The sequence below is a fragment of the Trachemys scripta genome, chromosome 14 (assembly GCF_013100865.1).
Source record: "Trachemys scripta elegans isolate TJP31775 chromosome 14, CAS_Tse_1.0, whole genome shotgun sequence".
Taxonomy (NCBI): Eukaryota; Metazoa; Chordata; order Testudines; family Emydidae; genus Trachemys; species Trachemys scripta.
In genome coordinates, this window is record NC_048311.1 from 31,609,789 (window position 1) to 31,622,934 (window position 13,146).

Sequence of the window (13,146 nt, forward strand, 5' to 3'; positions counted from 1 at the left end):
AACAAGCAGCGGCCCAAGTTTGAGAACCACTGGTCTAACCAATTCCCCCCTCGCTGGGGTGTCCGATTTCCTTATCTATCACTAACATCTCCTTGGATTGAAAACCAAGCCTGCCTTTTTTGGTCCTTCTCCAGCCGGGAGGAGTTACAAGTAATGGAAAAACCGACTAGGCAGTTTCTAATCAGTTTCCCTGCCAGGTTCTCATGCCCTAGCTCATTGCTGCATGCAAGGAGAGGATTACACACTTGCCCACGCATCTTTTTCCTTTGCCTGATTTCATTTCTATTGGCCTTCGGTTTCACACAAGACATGGAACCCCCCCCAGGCCAGTTCCCCAGCTGGTGTACGTCAATGACAATCCGCTGATTTAGGCCAGCTGCGGACCCAGCCCTAACAGCTAAACATGGGGGCAAGTTTGCTTCCTTAGCGTTCCTAAGAGACTTTGAAAGCCTTGGCTAAAGGCAGCAGGAGACTCAAGTGTTACCGACCTTACTGAGTAGCTTTGCCCTCCTCCAGAAGCCTCCACACTGCTAGGGGCCCAGAACAAGCCACGGCCTTCCTCCTCCTAGCTAGCAGGAAAGGGGCGAATTCGTAGTGCCTTCTCTCTCCCCTGGCAAGCTTCACTCTCGAGGCAGTTGGGGAAGATGGGGCGGGAGAGGGGATGTTTTCACAGAGCGGGAGGCTGCAGGGAGCTCTACTGCAGACTTCCAGAGCTCTCTGGCTGCAGCAGGGGTGCTGGGCTTGCCTAGGCGCGGGAGAGAGCCCCTTCTCTGCTGCTTATTCAGCGAGGAAGGAGACCAGATCCCGTGACATTCCCGCTGCTGCTTTGACAAAAGCAGAAAACCAGCCCGGAGAACCTTAACAGCCGCCTCCTAATAATCTGCTGAGAAAGCGCAAGCGTAACCCGAGACAAAGGTAAAGAGGCAGCCAGCAGCCTGCGTCCAGGGGCAGGCGGTGCCAACTGCCCTCCCAGAGCACAGCCTCGCTCCTACTGCCAAAACCCATTTCAGAGGGTGGGTGGCGTAGCAAGGGGAGGTCAGGGGGGAGCAGAGACCAGTCAATTACCCCCCTTTTCCTCCCCCAACTCAGGCCTGCTAAATTTGCTCTCTAGGTCAGGGGTTCTCAACCTTTTTCTTTCTGCCTCCCCACCCCCCAACTTGCTATACAAACTCCACGGCCCAGCTGCGCCACAACACCTGTTTTACTGCAGATAAAAGCCAGGGCTGGTGTTAGGGGGTAGCAAGCAGAGCATTGGCCCAGGGCCCCACGCCACAGCGGGCCCCACGCCACAGCGGGCCCCATGAAGCTAAACTGCTCAGGCTTCGGATTCAGCCCAGGGTGGTGGGGCTGAGGGCCAAGGGGCTTTGGCTTTCTGCCCTGGGCCTCAGTGAGTCTAATGAGGATCCCTGCTTGGTGGACTCCCTGAAACCTGATCAAAGCCCCCCAGGGGGGCCTCAGACCCGTGGTTGAGAACTGCTGCTCTAGGTGGTTTAGGGACTTGGACTGCAAGCTCCTCAGGGCAGGAACCATCTGTTCGTTACGAATCCATTCTCCATCACCCGCACCTTGTGGCCTTTCACACCCGGGCAGCACTTCACACCGGTGCCAGCAGCTCCACGAGGTGTTGGGTGAGCAACAGTTCAGCCCACACATCTGTACAGCGCCTGGCACAATTGGGCACAGAGTCTGCAGCAGAGCAAGGATTGGAACCCAGGAGCTCCGAAATCCCAACCCCTGATCTGTGCCCTGCTCTCAGTTCCGTCCCATGGAGCTGCACAGAGGGCAGGCTGTCACACGGCGGCAGGCAGGAGTGACAAGCCGGAAGTCAATAGCAATCAAGGGCCTTGACTCGGGGCTTTCCTGACGCATTAACTTACGCTGGCTGTGCCTCGCCCCGTCACCAGGACGCGCGCTCTTTTGCCATCCCTCACAAGACTGGCTGGCGTGAAACTAGAGCCGCCGGCTCTGTTGCGGGTTTTGGTTCACGAGGCAGCGCCCTGAAGCTAGGAGATCGCAGGAGGTTCCACCCCACCCCCCTTCCTCCGTCAGACTCACTGGAGCATGGGCTGGGCTGGGCTGCACAGCGAGAGCTCCACCTGAAACCTGGCGGAGGGAAAGCGAGATGATCAGCCCTGTACTATCCAACAAGAATCTCTGCCCCTTTACAGTGCCTGTCTGCACACCTGAGCTCAACACCCAAACAAAGACCCACCTCCGGCCCACAGAGCTACCAACACAGAATAGCTGCAGGTGGAGAGTCGCATAATCATCATCTTCCCTCACTGCAGACAGAAGCTGCAATCCTTGTCTACCCTTTGCCAAGCAGGCCCCAGCCCTGAAGATAGAGGCCCATCCTCCAGCCATCAGTGCAAAGACATGGGCAAAGCCCAAAGACACCCAGGCAGAAGGGTGAAAGGAGACAGTTTTGCACCCTCCTTGGAGGTGCCAGTGTTGGTGGCAGGGCAGAAACATCTGTAGGACTGACAGACTAGACTTTCAAACAGCTGATATGCTGTTAATTTATCAGAAGCATCTGCAGCACCTATTGCAAAGCAGGTGGAAAATATCAGGCGGAGAAAATTAGATCCCTATCCAGAGTGTTTGACCCAGAGGGAGACAGGGATCTTGGCTCTTGCCAGCATAATCTTCCACACACAGACAATTAACCTGTGGAACTCACTGCCACAAGATATCACCAACCTGAAGTGCTTAGCAGGATTTCCAAAAGGACTGGGCAGTTCTAGGGATGACAAGGATATCCAGAGTTCCATTAAGTACTAACAAAGACAACAGGAGTTTGGGAAAGGCTATAAACTCTCATGCTTCAGGGCATGAGCCAACCTCTAATTAGTGCAGGGAGAGGGTCAGGAGGAAACATTCCCTGGGGCAAGGTTATCCCTTAACTGTCTCAAGTTCCTCTGAAATAGCAGATACTGGCCAGTGTCTTTCACAAAATACTGGACTAGACAGACCGCTGCTCTGCTCCAGTCTTGCCATTCCTGCGTCCCCATATTGTGGCTGTGGGAGGGTGAGGAGCGAGCAGCCAGATTTCTCACAGCCCATTCAAGACCATGGTAAGCTAAGACAATTTCTGTGTTGGGAGACTGAAGGCAGTTCAGGGATATCTCACCAGGGAACTGGTTAACCAACTCACCCACCCCAGAACAAACGCACAGAACAATGGGACCCAGATTGCAGCAATCAGCAGAAATCACTCACATCAGCTGAAGCCCTTTTAAATGACTCCCACCCTGAATACAATAACCTGCTGTGTCATGCGGCCTATAGTCAGGAGGGTCAGTAGAGGATTCACCTGAGTTACAGAACCGCCCCGCTTCAGCCAGTTCACAGAGGGCATCTTTCCCTCTGCGTCAGCAGTGGGCATGCAGCTCGCTGGTACTGCCTACCAGCAGGTCATCGCTCCCCTTCACAGACATCGGCTGTGGCCAAGAGGAGGCAAACCCCAGTTCTGCTCCCAAGCAGAATCCAGCTTGGACTCCATCAAGACCCGGACTGGTTTGCCAATCGCTCGCCACATAAAGCATGGCCCGGGCACTGCTCGCTGAGCGCCATCTCAGGGCGAGGGCTCTGCTGGGGGCAGGTCAGGCTCCGTGCCAGCCTCTGACACGAAGGCACCTTCCGACTGGGGGCCAAGAGGGAGGCACTGAATCGTTTTCTCTCTGGACCTCACCTGGAGTCAAACCACAGTGCTAGCGAGAACCAAGCTCTAGCACTGCCTGCAGCATGGCCTAGTGGATTGGGCACTAGACTGGGACTCAGGAGACCTGGGTTCAGGTCCCAGCTCCACCCCTCCTTCGCTGGCAGACCTTGGGCAGGTCCCAGCCCTCCCCCTGCCTCAGTTTCCCTATCTGTAAAACAGGGAGAACATGGGCTTGGAGATTTATGGATGAAGAGGACTATCAAAGAACTGCTACATCCGGGGCAGATGTCTAACTCAGGCCGGGGCTAAGCTGCCGTTTAGTCCCATCTCTCATGCTGCTGGACTGAGCTGAGGCGCGCAGAGCAGATACTGCCCCAGAGCTCTCCGTCGGTTGGCAGAGCGCCAGGTTCAGAGCCCTCCCCAGGGAAGTCCGTGCACTCACTATGTCCCCCGGAGAGACATGGAGCCATTAAGCCAGAGACGAGCCCGAGCCTGGAAGCTCCACTCCAGGCCCTTGAACTCCGCTCAGACTGAAGTCTTCATCAAAGCCGTGGCACAGCTCTAATACAGACAATAGGCTGCAGAGACCTTCAACTAGCCCCCTTCTCGCCCTACAGGGCAGGGATGTTGCCAGACACAACCCAACATCAGCAGTTCCAAGCATTCCTGGAAGGGGCCAAAACATCACAGGGTGCAAGGTATCTCTCAGGTGCCTTTAACCAACAACTGTAGCCAATTCTCAGTTATTCACAATGGATCCTGCAGAGATGTTCCCCAGAATCCCTTGCACTGGTCCCCACCTCCTTCCCCTGGCAAGGGGCAACTGCTCAGTGCTCCCAGCACCCCAGCTGGCAAGCAAGCCGAGCTGTGAGCTCCCTGTCTAGCTTGAGACAGGCTAACCCCCATGCACGGGGGCAGAGGTCAAAGCCTTCTTCCTGCAGCAGGAGAAAGCCGAGAGGGCAGGTGGGGTGGAGAGGGGGCTTGGTTCCCTGGCCCCCTATTTAGTCAGTCACACCCACACGGAGCACATTTAAACACATCAGACATTTTTGGAGGATAGGTCCATCAATGGTTATTAGCCACAATGGGCAGGGACACCACCCCCTGCTCTGGGTGTCCCTAGCTGGGAAGGGGCGACAGGGGATGGATCACTCGATGATTCCCTGTTCTGTTCATTCCCTCTGGGGCACCTGACACTGGCCGCCGTTGGAAGACAGGACACTGGGTTAGATGGGCCATTGGTCTGACCCACGATAGCCACCCTTACGGTCTTACCCCCCTGCACAGCTGTAAGAGATGGTACTCCTGGCGCAGCAGTGGCAAAATCAAGCCCAGGCTAGGAGCAAGCTGGTAACCCACCTCCCTCTGCCAGCTGCTGGGTCCCACCAATTAAGAGCGGCTGTGGGCCCCATGGCGACAGAGGCCTGAGTGGTAGCTAGCCAGCCCAGGCACGGACACAGCAAAGGCCGTGTTCTCCCAGCATCTATTTGGAACCCTTCTGGCATCCCACGAGTGGCCAGCTAAATAATTCATGGTGGCTGGGGGCTGCCCCAGCTGACGGGCCCCAGAGCAGTTAAAGAAACGGGCTGCTCACAACGGTGCGGCCAAGCCAGGCTAAGAGGTGAAGGCCAGAGGCCCAGCACTGCAAAGTTCAGATGAATTCTCAGGTGTGTTTGCCGCTCAAGGCAAAACCTGGCTACACCACAACCAGCCATACAGCTCGCCCCAGCCACACAAGGCGGGGTTAGCCTGTTGGCTAAAATTACACCTGTTTAGCCTAGTGCCAACAGGCCCTGGGAGTTAGCCGGAGTCTGAGGTTACCGTCGCACAGCTCGATGCCCCAGCCCCAGCGGTTTGTTTTGCAAGAGCCCTGGAGAACTCAGAGCCACTCCCGAGTTGGCAACAAAGTTAGCCAGAGTCACTGAGTCGGGGAAACCAACCGCTCTCGCTGCCCACCTCCCCAAGTCAGCCCGAATCCCCAGCCAGAGCCTCTCTCCTCCACAGCTCAGCAGGGCTGCTGGAAGAGGTAACCCTAGCAGGGCCTTTGTATGCCTGGGCCTGCAGCCCTTTGTTCCATCGCATTTCACTCCGCCAGCCAGCTGGGCAAGTCACCCAGGGCACCTAGCAAGGAGCAGCCCCTTCCCACGGGCACCTCGCTCGGGGCACTGGGGGGGGGGGGGGCTCCACGCTGGCCATTGTTTAGAGGGGGATAAGATGAGAAGAGGAATCAAGACTGGGCACAAGGCTGGGCACAGCCTGCAAGGGGCCCCTGGCACCTTTCTCTCCTCCTAGCCCAGGAAATCCCTTCCTGCCGCCCGTCTCTGCCACAGCCCCGCCTGGGCATCCCGGGGCAAGGGGGCCGAGGGCGCACAAAGACCTACTCGGGCCCGGTCTGCGCGCATCTCGGTGCCTGCCCCCCCCCGAAAACCCCCGGCCCCCCTCCCCCCCAACCCCCCCCCCCCCCCCGCCCCCAAGCGCAGCGCTTGGGTCTCATCCACCGCCTGCCCGAGGGCTGGTTTTACCGGGCCGCCCCCCCATCAAGGCACCTCCTTTTCTCCCGGCGGAGGCGCCCCCAGCAGCCCCCTCCTCTGCGCGAGCTTCTCAGGGCGCAAAGTTCTGCCGCGCTGCGCACCCCTCTGCCAGCGCACGCACAGCCGGGGCGCGCAACTCCCGGGCCACCGCCCGCGCCTCGCTCGCCTGCACTTTGCTCCTGCCCGGCGCGCGAGCCAGCACCACCGCAGTAAATCTCCCGGCCAGTCCCCACCCCTCCCGGCGTTAAAGAGACAGGGCGAGCCAGACAAAAGAGCCCCGCTCTGGAAATTACCTGGAGCAACCCCCCCCCCCCCCCCCGCGCCCCCGGCTCCCCCCCCCCGCCGGCCACGGCCAAAACCCGGCCGGGGGGGGCCCCTCGCCCCCGGGGGGGGGGGGGGCGTGCATCCTTTGCCGATGCGTTACAAGAGCCCCCGCCGTTTGCAATCGCTGCTCTGTGCAGGCTCTGGGAAGCACATTCCGGGCAAGGGCCAGCGGCTGCTAGTTTGTTAGCATTGACTTTGGAGGGGGGGCGGGGCTGGATCAATGTCTCTTTCATTACAAGGGGGGGGGGACTCCGGACGGGTTCCCGAGGAGAACCAGCTTGGACCACCTCCCAGCCCCCCCCCCCCCCCCCCCCCCCCCCCCCCCCCCCCCCAAAATCTCATTTCCCTTGAAGCCGCTGAGCAAAGAGCAGCGATGGGGGGAAATCCCATGGCACGAACCCCTCTGCAGCCAGTCCCCGCAGTGCAAACTGGCTCCACTCCCATTGTGTCCCTACAACCCCCTTCCCGCCCCCCAAGCCTGGGAACCCCTCTGCCCCGCCGGGGCTGTGCAGGGTGGGTACCTACCTAGTCACAAGCCCCTGCCCGTCTCCCAGGCAGGCTTTGTTCCCTCAGTGCTCCGCGCTCCCCTCCCGTCTCTCCAGCCCATGTCAGTTTCCAAGCTTGTTTCGGCTCCGGATTGAAACGGATCGTCCCGGCGCTCCCCACTCCTTCGGGGATGATGTCATGGCTCGGCCAGGGCCAATGGGGCTCGGCGGCGTCACAGGGGCAGCCCCAGGCTCCTCCATTCAAACCGTGCATGGCTCCGACTCTCGGGTCCATGTGGCAGGCAGGGAGGGGAGCAAGAGGCCAGCTCATTTGGGAGAGCCGGGTTGCCCAATGCTGGATTGCCCCGAGTCATGTTCACACGGCTCTGCATCAGGAGGGAGGGGAGAGCCGGGCAGACGGGGTCACACATGCCAGTTAGTCAGTGCTTTCCCAGCAGCAGGGTGAGGTAAAACTGTCTGACATCCTGGAGAACAAAGAGACACTGTTACCAACGCGAAGAAAACAAGGAGTCCGGTGGCACCTTAAAGCTTATGCCCAAATAAATTGGTTCGTCTTTAAGGTGCCACCGGACTCCTTGTTTTTGTGGATATGGACTAACACGGCTACCCCGATACTTGTTACTAACGTGGTGGTTCTCAAGCAGGGGGCTGTCTGCGGTCCCCCGGGGAGCCGTGAGCGGGTTTCATGGGGTCCGCCAAGCAGGGCTGGTATTAGACTCGCTAGGGCCCAGGCCAGAAAGCCGAAGACCCGCCATGCGGGACAACAGCCCGGTCCCCGAGCCTCACCTCCCGGGGCTGAAGCCAAAGCCTGGGCAACTTAGCTTCACGGTGTGCCCCCTGCGGTGTGGGCCCCTGGGCCATTGTCCTGCTCGCTACCCGTAACGCCGGCCCTGGCTTTTATCTGCAGAAAAACAGGGGTTGTGGCATAGTTGGACAGAGGGGTTTTTATAGCATGTTGTGGGGGGGCTCGGAAAGAAAAAGGTTGAGAACCCCCAGCCTAATGTGTTTCTATTAACCCCATGGCTGTCTCGGGGCTGGCAGTGAGTGTCTTTGGCTATGAAGTAGAGTTTGTGAGTGTACACACACACACACACTCTCTCTCTCTCCTGTCATATATGTCTCTATTTTTATTGCCCCAATGTTCATGGCCTTGTGGCTCCAGCGCAGCACCGGGAGGCAGGACACCTGGGTTCTTCTATGCTAGACTGCAACAGATTTGCTGTGTGACTGCAGGCATATCCCTTCCCCTCTCTGTGCTGGGGGGCCGGGGGGGGGGGGATCCAGTATTGTCAGGCTCACCAAAAATCACAAGATTGGCTTTAAAATCATGAGATTATGTAAAAAAATAGACGTGAGGTTCTTTTTTTATTGGCCTTCTTCTTTTTGAGCGTTTCGGGTGCACTGGGGTCACATTTGGAAGCTTTCTCCACAGCCACAAGTGCTAGAAACTTACTTTTCCTTTAGGAATAAAGGTTGAAATCATCCCATATCCACTTGACTCCAGGAGCTGGGGCTTCAAGGAAACAATAATTATCATGAGGCTCATGACATTACAGCTGGGAGCAAGCCCCCCCAACCTGGGTGACAGAAACTTGCTGGTTCTGCTGGAGCTAGCGCTGTGAAAACAGAGGCATGGGTTGCAGCCCGAGGACTGACCCAGGGGTCGGACGAGTTTGTACTCGTCCGGCTGCAACGTTCACATCACTGTGCTTGAGCTAGCCCGTCTGTCTGCCTCTGCTGGGAAGCAGGCTGCCAGTTGTGCTGTAGAAACCCCTTAAGTTTCTCGGTCTGTAAAATGGGCCTAAAGATATTCCTTGCGCTCTTCACTGCGGGGTGTTGTGAGCTGTTATTCACTCACCAGGCACGTGGGGAACTTCAAGTGGAAGGAGCTATGAAAAAACACTGTCATTGCAAAGCTGCGTGTGACTGGGGAAGTTCTGAGTTATTGCTAACAAAACACAGGGAGAGAAAACGTCATGTTTCAGGGTTTTAGCAAAGCTCTTAAGGATGAGGATGAGACCTTCATGGGGGGCAGATGATTGCACATCTGCCTGCTGTGGGGTTTCCTGCCCTTCCTCTGAAGTCTCTGGTGGCAGCGACTGAGATGGGTGGCCCACGGGTCTGCTCCAGTCTGGCAGGTCCTTTGTTTTTAAGTGCCCATGCATGCAAATGCAGCAAAAGCTGATTTGCACCCAGCAGGAGCTCACGTGTAGCCTTGGATGCTGACTGTAGTGCTGTAGTGTAGACGCTGTGCCAATGTAGTGCTGTCGTGCAGACGCTCTGCTGCTGTAGTGTAGACGCTGTGCCAATGTAGTGCTGTAGTGTAGACGCTGTGCTGCTGTAGTGTAGACGCTGTGCCGATGTAGTGCTGTAGTGTAGACGCTGTGCTGCTGTAGTGTAGATGCTGTAGTTCCGTAGTGTAGACACTGTGCCGATGTAGTGCTGTAGTGTAGACGCTGTGCTGCTGTAGTGTAGATGCTGTAGTGCCGTAGTGTAGACGCTGTGCCGATGTAGTGCTGTAGTGCAGAGGCTGTGTTGCTGTAGTGTAGATGCTGTAGTGCCGTAGTGTAGACACTGTGCTGCTGTAGTGCTGCAATGTAGACACTTTCTACATAGGTGGAAAGGGTTTTTTCTGTTGCTATAGTTAACCCACCTCTCTGCAAGGCAGTAGCTAGGTGGACGGAAGAATCCTTCCACCAACCGAGTTGAATCTACACCGGGGGTTAGGTCGATTTAACTGTAGTGCTCACGGCCCGAGCAGCATAGCTAGTTCGATGTAACTTTTAAGTGTAGCCCAGGTCTGGGCACAGAGAAGTTAAGTGGCTTGCCTGTGGGCATACAGCAAGTCAGTGGCAGGGATTAGAATGCGCTCAGACCTGTGTTCTGTCCTCTAACTCAGTTGCCTCTCAGACGTTAGCATTCTCCTCTGAGACTGCAAAAGGAATTCTTCCATTTTCACCAGGATGGCAGCCACTGGAGGGTTGCAAAAGCAAACTCAGTTTAATGTTTCATCTGCTAGATCCGTTTATTACTGATGGTAGCTCCTCTGCCTCTGGGGAACTAGCTCATTATGACTGAGCCATACCGTTTCTCACACGGGCACGGGAACAAAGCATGGCACAAACGGTGCACGGCTGGGCTTTGCAGCCAAGGAATGCATCAGACCTCAGGGACCGAAGGATACACCCCTGCCTTGAGGCCGTCCTTGGCTGTGTGCTGCGTGTAGTGAGTGCCTACGGTGAAAGGTCCAGGGTTCTCAAAGCACTTTGCAAAGGAGGGATATACACTATTATCCCCATTTTACAGCTGAGGAGACCGAGGCAGAGGAAAGCTGAAGTGACTTTCCCACGGGCAAAGGCTGAGCCAATGGCAGAGCTAGGACTGGACTCCACCTTGGCTAAATGCTAGCCTGGGGCTCTACCCACTGCCCCACGCTGGTTCCTTAGTCATTGGCTGATAAATAACCGTTTGGATACACAGTGCTAACTACATTTAACTCTACTCCCCCAGCCCAAAGCTGCTGCATCGCGGGGCGCTGGCAGGAGAGCGTGTTCGCATGACACAGCCCAGTCAGGAGGAATTAGAATCAATCGCCCGAGCGGGGCTGGTGGGGAGACGGCTGACGTTAGGCTGCAGCCGGAGGGGCAGCTGGACTTTGCAGGAGTGCGACGCGCAGGCACCCAGTGACCTCGAAAAACTGCCAGTCAGCGCCGGGCGCTCCCAACCCGCCCCAGCTCTGCTTTGGCTCCAGGCTGCACAGAGCCTCCTGGACCCAGCCTGCGGGAACAGCAGCGAGGTTTGTCTGCGGGCACTGGTGTTTCAAGGCTCGGGAGCAGGGGTGTGGGCGGGGCGAGCTGAATCAATAACACCCCCCCCCCCCCGAGCCCGTTGCTGGGTTTCTGTCACGGCTTCTCAGAACACTCTTAAAAGAAGTGGCAAGAAACCAATTAAACAGCGCTGCTCACAAGGCCAAAGAGAATGTGCCAGCCCATGGCAAGAGCCGCTGCCCCCCCATTCCTCCAAGAACTGTAATTGAGCGGGCAAGACAATGGCATGCCAGGCTTGTCTCACTAGATGGTCGTCAGGGGCACCGGAGACCCTTTCAGAACAGCACAGCCGGAGAGAGGCAGCTTCCCATCAAGCCCACATGGGAAAACCAGAACGAACCCGGTTTGGTTTACATATGAGCATAGGCATGGCCAGACTGGATCAGCCCCTAGCTCGGCAGTCTGGCTCGCCACCAGGGACCAGATGCTCCAGGGGAAGGTTCAAGGAACCCTGCAGGAGGCAGCTGTGGGATAATCTGGCTCCCCCTGAAGGTCTCAGCCTGCTCCCTAATGGAGATGGGTTTAAACCCTGGAACATGAGGGGTTTTAAATCTCCCTTCTAACACGCTTTTGTTCACATGCACTATTACAACTCTGGCGGTCCTTGTTATCCACATGAATGTCCAATCTGTCTTTGAAGCTTGGTAAATTTTTGGCCTCAATGACATCCTGTGGCAGAGAGTTCCACAGGCTAACCACACGCTGGGCCAAAAGCAGTTCCTGTGCCTAGTTTTGAATTTGCCACCTTTTGAGTTCATTGCTTGTCCCTGCTCTCTTCTCCGCCTGGGTGGGCTTTTCTTGTTTAGTCTTTGAAATGGGGGAGTGAATTCCATGGTGGTGGTGACGGACGAGTGATGCTGGTCTCAGAGCTTTGTTGGGGCACCTCCCGCTCACCACACCCGAGGCAAAATATCCAAGCTCCAGGGAATGATGTACAGACTCAGCCGTATAGGTAACTATCAACGGCCCTTCAGATATTACCACGTGACTAATTAAAAGCTGTTCAAGGATTGAGGGGAAATCAATGGATTTAATCCTGCTGGCTGGGACGGCGGTTTAGAGGATGTCCCTTTGTTGTGGGTGAGTGCTTGTGTGCACTGGAGTGAGTGCACATGTTGGATTCACAGATCCCTCACCCATCCCTGCCTTCACCGGTAGCATGAAGCAACGGGTCTGACTGTGATGCCAGGATGCAAACTCAGCCGCCGAAATTCCATACAGAGCCATGTGCCTGCCGAGACGCAGAGCTGGCTCCAATCTCTGCTCGGGGGGGATGAGTGTGGGTGGGCAGGGGGCTGAAAGCTACAGTCCAGTGTTGTGTGAGGACCGGGCTCCTTCAGGGACGCAGCCTAGCGGGGAGCTGACTAAGTAGCCCATGAGCATCGGAGGGCAAGGCATAGAGGGCCGTGCAGCTGTGGGCTTTACCCCGGTCCCACTGCATGGTCTCTCTGCGAACTGCAGGCTTGGTGCATGGCCGGGCAGCTCCAGCCAGCCGGGGTGGCATTCTGACAGGGGGCACGAGCCGGGCCTGCTTGAACCCCTGGGGAAAACCTTGGGGCTAATCCCCCAGGGGTGTAAATGGCGCGGGTCATGCAGAAAATGGGCAGGGATGGTGCAAACCAAGTCTGATTTACACATGGACGGCCCCTCCCACCCCACACATCTTCCCTGAGTGTCACCCACTGGGTTCGATTCCAAGCTCACCGGGTTCACTTTAGGCCTTCAAGTGGCTGTGACCATCCCCCTGAGAGTCTCCCCGACCCCCAGTGCTGGAGGTTCCCCAGGCACTAGGGCCCTGCTTCTCCCTCGGGGACAGACTGGGGCCATGTCGGGTGTGGCCAGACTGCACTGCCCTATGGCTCGTCTCTGATCCCCAGGGGATCTTGGGCAGCGGAGGCTGGGCATACGTTAGAGCAGCCCTGAAACTGCTCTAAGTTACAGCAGGGTGGGGCTCTGTCCCCGAGCCCCCCCTGTCCACATCCTCCAGGGGAGGACAAGCCTCACTGAAAATCCCCGCCCTTGTCATACCCTGACCTGTTCAGCTTGCCACGCTACATTCACCCCCCCCCCAGCGCCGGGCAGGAATTGCACTGTCTGCCTCGCACAAAAGCAAAACTAGTGCAAGTGATTCTGCTGGCAGGCCAGGAAAGTGCAAAGGGCGCTGACCTGTAAGTCTCGCCCACACAGGTGTGACTGCAGGCTGTGGTCTCAGGGACCTGTTTGCTTTGGCCAGCCTGGAGAAAAGCAGATTAGGATCCTTGGTGTTGAAGGGGCCGATCCGGGTACCCAGGGGAGCC

At 57.1% G+C, this 13,146-nt stretch overlaps 1 protein-coding gene across 2 annotated transcripts in view; it reads right to left on the reverse strand.

Moving 5' to 3' along the window:
- The window catches only part of CDC42EP4 (CDC42 effector protein 4), a 21,474-nt gene extending 14,168 nt beyond the window's left edge, over positions 1 to 7,306 (reverse strand). The window contains exon 1 of one of the 2 annotated variants that reach the window (XM_034790372.1): positions 7,042 to 7,306. The gene's annotated coding sequence lies outside the window, so the exon portion shown is untranslated. Of the gene's footprint in view, positions 1 to 6,207; positions 6,364 to 7,041 lie in introns of those variants that run through there. The other variant, XM_034790373.1, reaches the window with a different exon arrangement.
- Positions 7,307 to 13,146: the final 5,840 nt, after the last annotated feature.